This window comes from Grus americana, unplaced genomic scaffold (assembly GCF_028858705.1).
Source record: "Grus americana isolate bGruAme1 unplaced genomic scaffold, bGruAme1.mat scaffold_398, whole genome shotgun sequence".
Classification (NCBI taxonomy): Eukaryota; Metazoa; Chordata; class Aves; order Gruiformes; family Gruidae; genus Grus; species Grus americana.
In genome coordinates, this window is record NW_026561664.1 from 36592 (window position 1) to 51393 (window position 14802).

Below are 14802 nucleotides of genomic sequence, written 5' to 3' on the forward strand. Positions count from 1 at the left end.
CTTTCTTCAGCAATGGCTATGCTAAAACCTGCTCCTGTTAAATCCAAACCAGTAACATATTGTGCCCATACGATACAGGTGTTTGGGTAAGAATGAAACTGGGGTCAGGGACAAGAGGGTGTGGGGAAATTACATGCTCATTTACTGCGCGGAGATCTCGAACAAATCTGTCTTCCGGATCCCCATCCTTATCTAATCGAAGTTTACTTACTGGCAAGATTGGAGTCTTAGATGGACTTTGGCGTTCCTTGAGTATTCCTTTTTCTAAGAAAACTGCAATCCGTTTTTGAGTACTCGGAATAGCCTCATCTGCAATCGGGTACTGTTTCATTGATGGAGGTGACCCTCCTTTTGTGTTCATTATTACCGGTTCTGCGGCTAACGATAATCCTATCTCATCACCAGAGCTGCTCCACAGTTCCCGGGGAAGTGCTTCAAGTCCTTTTGGGATTTTAAAAGCCGACCAAATTCCTGCAAAAGATCACGTCCTAGCAAAGACACAGGTGAATCTGGAGGTACCACAAATCTTCCCCATACCCTTTTTTCTGCAATGATCATTGGAAGTGGCGTCGAAATAGATTTTATTTCTTGTCCAACAACCCCTCTTATAAGTACCTTTTCTTTAGAAATCCATGTTTGTGGGAGTGCATCATTCAAAAGGGACAAGGTTGCTCCTGTGTCTACTAAAAATTCAACAAAAAGTCCGTTTAGCTTTGCAGTAATTTGTCCGTACTCGTTTACCTTCACTCCTGCATTCGACATCTTCGCAGTCCTTCGGCAAGCGTGGAGTTCAGCTTATTATTTTTCTGTTGTGAGAGAGGGCACGGTGGATACGGTGGATTTGATCCTCGTCCAGCACTTCCTGGGTGGAGTGGGCACTCCCGCTGGGCATGTCCTATCTTCCCGCAAGAAAAACACTCTAAAAGGTTGGGATTAGATTGGTTAGGGAAAGGAGGAAAGGGAGCCCTTTCCATCAGTCTTTTTTCCCGTCAGTTGTGGCTAAATTCCAGTTGGGGTCCTCAGTGGGCCAGGGATTTAATCCTTGACCTCTCTGAGCAATTTCTCAGTCCTTTTGAAGAATTTTCTCTCACTCATCCATCTGGAATAGTTCTCTCAGCAAAGTTTTCATGTCACTCCAGTTAGGTGTGTAATCAGTGACTATTCCAGCTAGCATTTGTGCACATCCATCTGCATCGTCTCTTAATCTTGGCATTTTACTTTGCCACATGATCAAGTCACCTTGTTTCCAAGGTTTGTGGCGCATCACAGCAGTCACTGCAGGGCCATCAGGAGGAGCTCCTGGTCGTGCTCTGGGATTTGGGATGTAATGCAGTTTCATGGGAAACATCCTGACCTGCTTGGGGAAGGTCAGTTTCCTCGGCCTCAGGGGCAGAGGGAAGCGAGCTTACCCGTAGTTTAGATGGCTTACGTCTTTGATAAGACCAATCCTACCAAATATACCAATAATCAATACTTGGACTTGCAGTATCTTCGAAAATGATCCTTCGAAATGTTAACTTATGGGGCTTAAAAGTTCCTTTGCGGGGGGGCAAATATCCATAGGTCCTCCCCCTCGAGTTCGAGTTAGGAATGGCCATTCCTCCTGACACAACCCAATCAGTCTTGTCTTTTGTAAAGTCTGTGCCCCATAAATCTTACTCCAATTTTCTAAAACCTCAGCAAGGGGCTTCCCCCTTTCAATGCTGGGTGTAGTTCCCGTTTCTTAAATTTCTTTTCCTCTTACCAAATCTTTAGCAAGTTTAAACACAAGAGTACTCCCAGTATTGTCTGGAATCACCCGTGTCCAAGTCTCTTAGGTGAACGCACCTATTTTTGTTATGCCAGCAATGAGCGTTGGTCACGGGTTTGTCCAGAGAATTAGCTGGTGCTCCTTCCTCTTGCGTCCTAGGGTCCCATCTGGGTCGCCATCTGTTAGAGGGTATGAGAAATGGACCAGACGTGAGTTGCCCTAGGTTTGCTTTCTTGCAGCGCTGGATGCACGGGGGAATCAGCTCCGCCCAACGTGCACGCAGGTGATTACCAACGCACAGCTTATATAGACTCAAAACATACATATTCACCATTTTTCTCAAAAAAAGGCAGCCCTATGAGAATCATTTCTTGGAATTCATTTACGTAGTCTCCTCCCCGTCACGCATGCTCAGTGATTTGAGTCGGTGGCCCTCAAGGGGTCTCTGGTGGTCGTCAGTGGTCGCGCAGCCGTGTTTGCTGGATGACCCTCTTCTTGCAGGCACGTGCAGTATCCTCGCCGTGGATGCACCTGTCCGTAACAGCTTACTTCATAAGATTAATATTCCCGGGCCTAGTGTCCGGTTGGGTAGGGACTGTACGTGGAACGTAGGAGCATTGTACATTGCCATGGTCAGTTAGCTTCATTACCTGTTACCTTGATTACAAACTAATTATTCCAAGCTAATCATTCTGTAGTTTCTGTCTCACGGCCTCTATGCCACCATTACATTTTCCCCTTTTTGGAAGTTTCCTTCCAGGCCTTGAGTAGCTTTCTGGTTAGCATAAGTTTTCTTAGAGCTAAGCTTCTATATTTTCTACAGTTCCCTCCTTTTGGTTTTTTTGCATCCCTGCAATTATTTATGTCTCCAAGCTCCTTGCAATTTTGCTATTATACTAGAAAGACAGGTTATAGAACATTGAAAAATCACTGTTATACATGCGATCCCTTGATACCAATAAGCATGATTTTGCAATTGCATTAAAAAAAAAAATAAATTTGCAGGCACAACGAATACTGAGTTACCTGTTCATCTCCATCCAGAAGGCTCGTTTTCACTGGAATATAAGTTCCAGGTACCGCTAAAACTCTCCCAAATAAAACTTCTGCTGGAGATGCACCCACTGGTTGCCTCGGTGTGTTTCTAATGTCCCAAAGTAGTAAATTTAGCGCTTCTGGCCACTTCAAGCCAGTTTGTTTACAGGTTTTTAGCTAATTTGGCTTTGATGGTCCTAGTCATCCTTTCTACTTGCCCTGATGATTGTGGGTGATAAGGTGTGTGCAATTGCATCTTGATGTTTCATGAATGCTAAATTTGCACTAAAATTGCGGCAGAGAAATGTGCTCCTCTGTCCGAGTCAATTATTTCAGGAACTCCGTACATAGGTATTCTCTTTTTCAACAGAGCTTTAAGCACCGCTTTTGAGTGGTTCTTTCGAGTTGGGAAAGCCTCCACCCAGCCGTGGAGATATTAGCCTGTGCAGGCTGCCCATGGACGTGCTGGTAGCCGGGGATGGACGCCGGCAACAGCAGGGGGGCTGGGGCCACCGCTGTGCCCTCTGCGCTAGTGCCACCGGATTCCCCAGGCATGGAGCTACTGCCTTGGGTGCCGTTTTTCCTGGACCCCCTGTGCTCCCTCCCCCTCCCACACAGGCACGGAGCCGTTCTGGAGAAACAGCTTTTAATTGACAAAACACAAGAGAAAAGGTCCCATCAAAGCTACTCTAACCCCCCTCCCCCCCTCCCTCCCCCCCCCCAAATACACCACCCCTCCTCCCCCATCCCCCACTCCCCCCACCTCCACCTCATCCCTACTCAGGCTCTACTTCCCCCCCTGCCACCCCCGTGCTGCCTGCCAGAGCCCTGCGCTTGCTGGCCGGCTTTGGCAAGGCGCTCTGCCCCCGCTTCTTGCCCCGCTTCTCGCAGACGGCAGCCTGGGACGGTGGCAGGGCCATCCCCGCAGCCCCCCACGGCTCCTGGGGCTCCATCCCCATGGTGTAGAACTCTTCCATGCTCAGGATGGTGTCGGTGATCTCAGGGACGCTGTAGTCGGGGGTGAGCAGCTCCTCGGGCAGGGAGAGCGAGGCAAAGTGGCAGTGGGGGGTGGCTGTGCCGGTGCCACCAAGCTCCCCAGGCCCAGGGCTGCTGCTGAAAGCATCCTGGCTGACCCCCACCGTGTCCAGGGAGCAACCAAAGAGCCTTAGGGCCTCTTCGAGTGGCACCTCCTCGGACACAGTGAGGTCGCCTGCCAGGTCCCCAAGGGCTTGGTTGTTGGGTGCAGCAGAAGGGCAGGAGGGGTCGTAGCTGCCCAGTGGGATGTTTCTTCCCCCATGTGCCTCCGCAGTGGTGGCCATGCCGTCGATAGTGAGCTGGGCAGGCTGCTCCTCGACGTGCTGGTAGGCGGCGCTGGATGTTGGTAACACAGGGGAGGCAAGGGCCACCGTGCTCCCCTCTCTGCCCAAGCCACCAGGGTCCCCATGCATCAGGTGACTGCCGGCATCCTCCTGGGTGGCCTCCACCCCATCCAGGGTGCAACCCAAGAGGCTTAGGGCCTCTTTGAGAAGCTCCTCATCGGACACCTCAAGGTCTCCTGCCAGGTCCTCCAGGGCCTGGCTGGGGGAGTCATGGCTGCCCGGGGGGATGTTGGTGTCCGGGTGTGCCCCCACAGGAGGTGCCGTGCCGCAGGTGTTGGTCTGGGCAGGCTGCCCCTCGATGTGCTGGCAGCCAGGGTTGGACGTCGGCAACACCAGGGGGGCTGGGGCCACCACTCTTCCCTCTGCACGGGTGCCACAGGAGTCCCCAGGCATGGGGCTGCTGCCAGGAACATCCTGACTGGTCCCCACCGCATCCAAGGAGACACCAAAGAGCCTGAGGGCCTCTTGGAGAAGCTCCTCCTCAGAGACTTCCAAGTCTCCATCCGGGTCCCCAGGGGCTTGGTGGTGGGGGCCAGCAGTGGGGCTGCGGGGGGTGTCACGGCCCGGGGGGATGTTGGTGCCCGGGTGTGCCCGCGCAGGGGTGGCCGTGCCAGAGCTGTTGATGTGGGCAGGCTGCCCCTGGATGTGCCGGTAGCCAGGGATGGACGTCGGCAGGGCTGGGGGGGCTGGGGCCTCCGCTCTCCCCTGATAGTTTTGGGGTGTGAGGTGTGTCGGCTGTCCCTGCGGGGTCAGAGGGGCTGCCCAGGCCGGGAGGGTCCTGCAGCCCCTGGGGCCCCCCCACAGGGCAGCAGCCGGCAGAGAAGCGGTGCCATGGCTGAGCGTGGAGCTGGCCGGGGCAGGCAGGTTGGTGACCGTCCACTCGATGTGGAAGACCTGGGGGTCGAAGAAGCAGCCGCATGGAGCCCTCTGCAGACCTGTGTGGGTGAGAGGGAGCCGTGCTGGGCCAGGGGGTTGGGGCCCTCCAAGGACAGCCACCGAGCTGGTCCCGATGGCTGCCATCCCCCAGCTCTGTGCTGGGCACGTGGGGAGCTTGTGGCCGGGGTGCTCCGCGCGGGGTGAGCTGCTGTGCTGGTGGGACAGGCTTGCAAAGCAGGGAGGAGACTGGCTTCTAGGAGGTGAAGCGGGAGAGATGGCCCCAAGCATTGGGGAAATTCTCTGGGACTTGGATTTCCTGGGCACGCATCAGCCAGGCGAGAGCAGGGACGCTTGCCTGGGCTTGCTGAAGCCCTGTGCCAAAAGTGCCCTGGGGACAGGGCTGATGGGGATGCTGGGCGTGCGCGGGGGCCGGGGATGGCGAAGGCGGCGGGGTGGCAGAGCAGCCAGGGGTGCCGTACCTGGTGGTGGTAGTGCCTGGGGGCCCTGGGGTGCCACGTGCAGTGAGGGTGGCCAGGCTGCGGGGAAGGGCTGCTGCTGGCGGGGCAGTGGGCACAGGTTGGCTGCGCCTGGAAGAGAGACAGGAGCGATGGCCGATGGTCACCTCCGCTCTTGCCCCCAAGAGCGTCCCTGGGGTGTAGGGGTCAGGGTGGGTCTGTACCTTGGAGGTAGAAGGTTTGGGGAAGGGCAAAAGTCTGCAGGAGTCGGGGTGCCGGGGGGTCCCGGGGGCCGCGTGGTGGGAGCCGCAGTGGTGGCGGCGCCATGTTGCGTTCTGGCTGTTGGCTGCTAAGGACTCTCTGGCGTCTCCCAGGAAGGAATGTGGGGTGTCCGCGTGTTCCGCACCGCCCCAACAGCGTACAGCCCAACAGCTACTCTGGACGAGTAGCCCTTGTCCTAATGGCAGATTTCGGCTTCCCAGACATCCGCTTGTTGTCTAAACAGCGGATTCGTTACGCGGTGTACACTAAGCCAATTCTCACACACATAGGAGACATATTGCTTTTTATTCAGGCCTGGGTGCTGGGTGGATTTCCACAAATCAAGCACACCTAATGCCCGTTCCCTGTCATATTTATACACAAACCTTCCAAATTAGGAGACTCCCAGTTACAATGATTGGTTCATATTTCTTTTGGTAGTATGCAAACTAGAAGGCATGCTCGGTTCTTTTCTCGGCCTTTATCTTTGGATAGGTGGCATAATTTGGGTAGGGGGCTCGTGGGTCGGTGGTTGCGGAGACCCTGGCCCAAATTACCTTTCCCCTAGTTTCTCAATACTTCTGGCACTCCCCAATGGTTCTTCAGGGTCTGTTGATCAGACTAACGATGTATGGGTTATGCTTCTACCTCTTGACAAGCACGTCTTCCTTGACACCTTGTCTGGGTAAATAGGAACTGACATAATGGTAGCACTGGACAATGGCCATCCTCAGGAGTCCCTAGCCGCTATTTACAAAACTCTCTGTGACATCCTGAACTGTGAAAAACTATCTGGAACATTCTTAACCGTGGAACTATGAAAAACAATTTGTAACTTTTTAGCTGCAGATTCAGGATTAACTTTCAACCTCGATGAAGGATATCCTGGTCCGACTCAAAGCACGTGATGAAACTGTGAAAAAATCAAGGTGTGGAAGGATTATTCACTGTATAAAATCGTCTTATAAGCAGCGCGCTCTGTTGCCCTGTGGATAGTATCATGTCATCACCGGCACGACTGGTAATTTTCCGTTTCTTTCCTAGTACAAGGATGCATTTATGGAGGCAAATCCAGGGGTGCAGGTGGTGCCCCACAACGAAGCAACCTGTGGAACCCCAGACATCGCCTGTTACAAAGAGGAAAAAGCAGGCTCTGCAAAAGAGTTACCAAGCCTGAGGAAAGGGGCCAAAAGTGAAGCAATGGCACAGCATAACTTTGGGATGGCAGGTGAGATTTCCATCCCTGTTCCTCAAAGGGAACAGCCTCGTTTTGTTTGAGGGTGCGGTGTTGGAATCAAAGCGCAAGGCCAGTTTTCTTTACTGCAGACTGCGCTGTAGTGCAAATAGCTTTCGTGTCCCACATGGAGTTGCCAGGTGTGGTGGGTTGACCCTGGCTGGGGGCCAGGTGCCCACCAGAGCCGCTTTATTACTCCCCTCGTTCACCAGACAGGGGAAAAAAAGTATAACAAAAAGCTTCTGGGTCGAGATAAGGACAGGGAGTTTCTTAAGTCTTCTCCCTCCTCTCTCCGGCTGCAAAAGCTCCCTTTCTAACTGGTTTTTTTCCTTCTTAACTATGGTATCACAGAGGCGCTGATTGGCTTGGCCTTGGCCAGCGGCGGGTCCGTCTTGGAGCTGGCTGGCATTGGCTCTATCAGACACAGGGGAAGCTTCTGGCAGCTTCTCACAGAAGCCACCCCTGTAGCCCCCCCCGCTCCCAAAACCTTGCCACGCAAATCCAACACACTGTGCAATAAAGTTTAAAGGGCTTAGAATAGTCTGGAAGCCCCAAAGCTGGAGCTCGCGTTAATGCTCCCTTTAATGCACAAAAGGCTTTTTCTCGTTCAGGACCCCAAGCTATGGGTTCCCCCTCCTCATTTTTCATTGCCTCATTAAGAGGTTTCGCTATGTCACTAAATCCAGGAATCCACGGCCTACAAAATCCCACTTGTCCTAAAAATCCCCTTAATTGTTTCTTTGTTACTGGTCTGGGAATTTCTTGTCTAGCTCTTACCCGTTCTGGATCTACTTCTCTCCCTCCCTGGTTTAAGAATAAACCCCAGATCCTTCTTTACCTGGTGTTGACAGAGTTGCAGTTTGGATAGAGATGCACGGTGACCCTTGTTTGCAAGTTGGCTGCACAGATATTCAATATCCCGCGTACAATCTTCAGCCCTATGGCTTGCTAGTAACAGATCATCGACATCCTGAATCAAGACAGAACCGCCAGGAAATTTTAAATCTCTTCGATGGTTTCTGAGAACTTGAGAAAAAAATAGTTGGTGAACTAGTGAACCCTTGTGGCAAGTGTGTCCAAGTCAACTGTTTCCCTTGCCAAGTAAAAGCAAAAATGGATTGACTTTCTTCAGCAATGGCTATGCTAAAACCTGCTCCTGTTAAATCCAAACCAGTAACATATTGTGCCCATACGATACAGGTGTTTGGGTAAGAATGAAACTGGGGTCAGGGACAAGAGGGTGTGGGGAAATTACATGCTCATTTACTGCGCGGAGATCTCGAACAAATCTGTCTTCCGGATCCCCATCCTTATCTAATCGAAGTTTACTTACTGGCAAGATTGGAGTCTTAGATGGACTTTGGCGTTCCTTGAGTATTCCTTTTTCTAAGAAAACTGCAATCCGTTTTTGAGTACTCGGAATAGCCTCATCTGCAATCGGGTACTGTTTCATTGATGGAGGTGACCCTCCTTTTGTGTTCATTATTACCGGTTCTGCGGCTAACGATAATCCTATCTCATCACCAGAGCTGCTCCACAGTTCCCGGGGAAGTGCTTCAAGTCCTTTTGGGATTTTAAAAGCCGACCAAATTCCTGCAAAAGATCACGTCCTAGCAAAGACACAGGTGAATCTGGAGGTACCACAAATCTTCCCCATACCCTTTTTTCTGCAATGATCATTGGAAGTGGCGTCGAAATAGATTTTATTTCTTGTCCAACAACCCCTCTTATAAGTACCTTTTCTTTAGAAATCCATGTTTGTGGGAGTGCATCATTCAAAAGGGACAAGGTTGCTCCTGTGTCTACTAAAAATTCAACAAAAAGTCCGTTTAGCTTTGCAGTAATTTGTCCGTACTCGTTTACCTTCACTCCTGCATTCGACATCTTCGCAGTCCTTCGGCAAGCGTGGAGTTCAGCTTATTATTTTTCTGTTGTGAGAGAGGGCACGGTGGATACGGTGGATTTGATCCTCGTCCAGCACTTCCTGGGTGGAGTGGGCACTCCCGCTGGGCATGTCCTATCTTCCCGCAAGAAAAACACTCTAAAAGGTTGGGATTAGATTGGTTAGGGAAAGGAGGAAAGGGAGCCCTTTCCATCAGTCTTTTTTCCCGTCAGTTGTGGCTAAATTCCAGTTGGGGTCCTCAGTGGGCCAGGGATTTAATCCTTGACCTCTCTGAGCAATTTCTCAGTCCTTTTGAAGAATTTTCTCTCACTCATCCATCTGGAATAGTTCTCTCAGCAAAGTTTTCATGTCACTCCAGTTAGGTGTGTAATCAGTGACTATTCCAGCTAGCATTTGTGCACATCCATCTGCATCGTCTCTTAATCTTGGCATTTTACTTTGCCACATGATCAAGTCACCTTGTTTCCAAGGTTTGTGGCGCATCACAGCAGTCACTGCAGGGCCATCAGGAGGAGCTCCTGGTCGTGCTCTGGGATTTGGGATGTAATGCAGTTTCATGGGAAACATCCTGACCTGCTTGGGGAAGGTCAGTTTCCTCGGCCTCAGGGGCAGAGGGAAGCGAGCTTACCCGTAGTTTAGATGGCTTACGTCTTTGATAAGACCAATCCTACCAAATATACCAATAATCAATACTTGGACTTGCAGTATCTTCGAAAATGATCCTTCGAAATGTTAACTTATGGGGCTTAAAAGTTCCTTTGCGGGGGGGCAAATATCCATAGGTCCTCCCCCTCGAGTTCGAGTTAGGAATGGCCATTCCTCCTGACACAACCCAATCAGTCTTGTCTTTTGTAAAGTCTGTGCCCCATAAATCTTACTCCAATTTTCTAAAACCTCAGCAAGGGGCTTCCCCCTTTCAATGCTGGGTGTAGTTCCCGTTTCTTAAATTTCTTTTCCTCTTACCAAATCTTTAGCAAGTTTAAACACAAGAGTACTCCCAGTATTGTCTGGAATCACCCGTGTCCAAGTCTCTTAGGTGAACGCACCTATTTTTGTTATGCCAGCAATGAGCGTTGGTCACGGGTTTATCCAGAGAATTAGCTGGTGCTCCTTCCTCTTGCGTCCTAGGGTCCCCATCTGGGTCGCCATCTGTTAGAGGGTATGAGAAATGGACCAGACGTGAGTTGCCCTAGGTTTGCTTTCTTGCAGCGCTGGATGCACGGGGGAATCAGCTCCGCCCAACGTGCACGCAGGTGATTACCAACGCACAGCTTATATAGACTCAAAACATACATATTCACCATTTTTCTCAAAAAAAGGCAGCCCTATGAGAATCATTTCTTGGAATTCATTTACGTAGTCTCCTCCCCGTCACGCATGCTCAGTGATTTGAGTCGGTGGCCCTCAAGGGGTCTCTGGTGGTCGTCAGTGGTCGTGCAGCCGTGTTTGCTGGATGACCCTCTTCTTGCAGGCACGCGCAGTATCCTCGCCGTGGATGCACCTGTCCGTAACAGCTTACTTCATAAGATTAATATTCCCGGGCCTAGTGTCCGGTTGGGTAGGGACTGTACGTGGAACGTAGGAGCATTGTACATTGCCATGGTCAGTTAGCTTCATTACCTGTTACCTTGATTACAAACTAATTATTCCAAGCTAATCATTCTGTAGTTTCTGTCTCACGGCCTCTATGCCACCATTACATTTTCCCCTTTTTGGAAGTTTCCTTCCAGGCCTTGAGTAGCTTTCTGGTTAGCATAAGTTTTCTTAGAGCTAAGCTTCTATATTTTCTACAGTTCCCTCCTTTTGGTTTTTTTGCATCCCTGCAATTATTTATGTCTCCAAGCTCCTTGCAATTTTGCTATTATACTAGAAAGACAGGTTATAGAACATTGAAAAATCACTGTTATACATGCGATCCCTTGATACCAATAAGCATGATTTTGCAATTGCATTAAAAAAAAAAATAAATTTGCAGGCACAACGAATACTGAGTTACCTGTTCATCTCCATCCAGAAGGCTCGTTTTCACTGGAATATAAGTTCCAGGTACCGCTAAAACTCTCCCAAATAAAACTTCTGCTGGAGATGCACCCACTGGTTGCCTCGGTGTGTTTCTAATGTCCCAAAGTAGTAAATTTAGCGCTTCTGGCCACTTCAAGCCAGTTTGTTTACAGGTTTGAACTAATTTGGCTTTGATGGTCCTAGTCATCCTTTCTACTTGCCCTGATGATTGTGGGTGATAAGGTGTGTGCAATTGCATCTTGATGTTTCATGAATGCTAAATTTGCACTAAAATTGCGGCAGAGAAATGTGCTCCTCTGTCCGAGTCAATTATTTCAGGAACTCCGTACATAGGTATTCTCTTTTTCAACAGAGCTTTAAGCACCGCTTTTGAGTGGTTCTTTCGAGTTGGGAAAGCCTCCACCCAGCCGTGGAGATATTAGCCTGTGCGGGCTGCCCATGGACGTGCTGGTAGCCGGGGATGGACGCCGGCAACAGCAGGGGGGCTGGGGCCACCGCTGTGCCCTCTGCGCTAGTGCCACCGGATTCCCCAGGCATGGAGCTACTGCCTTGGGTGCCGTTTTCCCTGGACCCCCTGTGCTCCCTCCCCCTCCCACACAGGCACGGAGCCGTTCTGGAGAAACAGCTTTTAATTGACAAAACACAAGAGAAAAGGTCCCATCAAAGCTACTCTAACCCCCCTCCCCCCCCTCCCTCCCCCCCCCCAAATACACCACCCCTCCTCCCCCCTCCCCCACTCCCCCCACCTCCTCCTCATCCCTGCTCGGGCTCTACTTCCCCCCCTGCCACCCCCGTGCTGCCTGCCAGAGCCCTGCGCTTGCTGGCCGGCTTTGGCAAGGCGCTCTGCCCCCGCTTCTTGCCCCGCTTCTCGCAGACGGCAGCCTGGGACGGTGGCAGGGCCATCCCCGCAGCCCCCCACGGCTCCTGGGGCTCCATCCCCATGGTGTAGAACTCTTCCATGCTCAGGATGGCGTCGGTGATCTCGGGGACGCTGTAGTCGGGGGTGAGCAGCTCCTCGGGCAGGGAGAGCGAGGCAAAGTGGCAGTGGGGGGTGGCTGTGCCGGTGCCACCAAGCTCCCCAGGCCCAGGGCTGCTGCTGAAAGCATCCTGGCTGACCCCCACCGTGTCCAGGGAGCAACCAAAGAGCCTTAGGGCCTCTTCGAGTGGCACCTCCTCGGACACGGTGAGGTCATCTGCCAGGTCCCCAAGGGCTTGGTTGTTGGGTGCAGCAGAAGGGCAGGAGGGGTCGTAGCTGCCCAGGGGGATGTTGCTGCCCAGCTGTGCCTCCGCAGGGGTTGCTGCGCTGCAGATAGTGAGCTGGGCAGGCTGCTCCTCGGTGTGCCGGTTGCTGGGGATGGACGTTGACAACACCGGGGAGGCAAGGGCCACCGTGCTCTCCTCTCTGCCCATGCCACCATGGTCCCCATGCATAGGGCTGCTGCCGGCATCCTCCTGGGTGGCCTCCACCCCGTCCAGGGAGCAACCCAAGAGGCTTAGGGCCTCTTTGAGAAGCTCCTCATCGGACACCTCAAGGTCTCCTGCCAGGTCCCCCAGGGCTTGGCTGGGGGAGTCATGGCTGCCCGGGGGGATGTTGGTGTCCGGGTGTGCCCCCGCAGTGGTGGCCGTGCCGCAGGTGTTGGTCTGGGCAGGCTGCCCCTCGATGTGCTGGCAGCCAGGGTTGGACGTCGGCAACACCAGGGGGGCTGGGGCCACCGCTGTGCCCTCTGCGCCGGTGCCACTGGATTCCCCAGACATGGAGCTACTGCCTTGATTGTCCTGGCTGGCCGCCACCGTGTCCAGGGAGACACCAAAGAGCCTGAGGGCCTCTTGGAGAAGCTCCTCCTCAGAGACTTCCAAGTCTCCATCCGGGTCCCCAGGGGCTTGGTGGTGGGGGCCAGCAGTGGGGCTGCGGGGGGTGTCACGGCCCGGGGGGATGTTGGTGCCCGGGTGTGCCCGCGCAGGGGTGGCCGTGCCAGAGCTGTTGATGTGGGCAGGCTGCCCCTGGATGTGCCGGTAGCCAGGGATGGACGTCGGCAGTGCTGGGGGGGCTGGGGCCTCCGCTCTCCCCTGATAGTTTTGGGGTGTGAGGTGTGTCGGCTGTCCCTGCGGGGTCAGAGGGGCTGCCCAGGCCGGGAGGGTCCTGCAGCCCCTGGGGCCCCCCCACAGGGCAGCAGCCGGCAGAGAAGCAGTGCCATGGCTGAGCGTGGAGCTGGCCGGGGCAGGCAGGTTGGTGACCGTCCACTCGATGTGGAAGACCCGGGGGTCGAAGAAGCAGCCGCATGGAGCCCTCTGCAGACCTGTGTGGGTGAGAGGGAGCCGTGCTGGGCCAGGGGCTTGGGGCCCTCCAAGGACAGCCACCGAGCTGGCCCCGATGGCTGCCATCCCCCAGCTCTGTGCTGGGCACGTGGGGAGCTTGTGGCCGGGGTGCTCCGCGCGGGGTGAGCTGCTGTGCTGGTGGGACAGGCTTGCAAAGCAGGGAGGAGACTGGCTTCTAGGAGGTGAAGTGGGAGAGATGGCCCCAAGCATTGGGGAAATTCTCTGGGACTTGGATTTCCTGGGCCCGCATCAGCCAGGCGAGAGCAGGGACGCTTGCCTGGGCTTGCTGAAGCCCTGTGCCAAAAGTGCCCTGGGGACAGGGCTGATGGGGATGCTGGGCGTGCGCGGGGGCCGGGGATGGCGAAGGCGGCGGGGTGGCAGAGCAGCCAGGGGTGCCGTACCTGGTGGTGGTAGTGCCTGGGGGCCCTGGGGTGCCACGTGCAGTGAGGGTGGCCAGGCTGCGGGGAAGGGCTGCTGCTGGCGGGGCAGTGGGCACAGGTTGGCTGCGCCTGGAAGAGAGACAGGAGCGATGGCCGATGGTCACCTCCGCTCTTGCCCCCAAGAGTGTCCCTGGGGTGCAGGAGTCAGGGTGGGTCTGTACCTTGGAGGTAGAAGGTTTGGGGAAGGGCAAAATCTGCAGGAGTCGGGGTGCCGGGGGGTCCCGGGGGCCGCGTGGTGGGAGCCGCAGTGGTGGCGGCGCCATGTTGCGTTCTGGCTGTTGGCTGCTAAGGACTCTCTGGCGTCTCCCAGGAGGGAATGTGGGGTGTCCGCGTGTTCCGCCCCGCCCCAACAGCCTCCCCAGCCCCTCCTGCCTGGGGAGGGAAAGGGTTCAGGGGGGGCCTTGCTGCGTTCCCAGAGCTGGCATGTCCTTGGGATTGGTGGGACTTGGTGGGACGAGTGCCACGCCTGGAGTGCTGGCATGGAGGCTGCCGGCTGTTCAGGAGGGGTAGGCAGGGCAGGCGAGGTGGAGGGGTCGCACTCTGTGGAAGGGAGAGGTTGGATGGTAGAGCCCTTCCAGTCAGCAAGGATGTGGTGGAGAGCCTCTGGGTGAGGCTGAGGGGCATGGAAAACAAAGCAGCTGTTGCAGCGGGTGTCTGCTACCGATGGCCCAGCCGGGATGCCCGCACTGCGGAGTTATTTGATAGGCCCTGAGGAGAAATCTCTGGACGAGCAGCCCTTGTCTTGATGGCAGATTTCCCAGACACCACCTGGGAATACCATACTGCTGTGACGAGCAGGTCTTGGAAATTCCTGAAGTTAGTGGGCTGGAACTTCTTTTGTCCCAAGTACTCAGGGAGCCTACTCGGAAAGATGGAGCCTTCCTAGACTTGCTAGTTGTGAATGGGGAAGGGCTCGTTGGTGACGGGATGGCCTTGGCCAGAGTGATCCTGAAATGGTTGAGTTTAAAAGGGTCAGTGTCATGAGAAAATAGGCCGGCAGAGTTGCTACCCTGGAGTTCAAGAGCGCAAAGGTTATGCCCTTCAGGGAGGTACATAGCAGAGTGCCCTGGGAATGTCGGTTGGGAGCCGAGGAAGGGCGTGATTGTCTTGAGGCTTTGAAGGGCCTTGCAG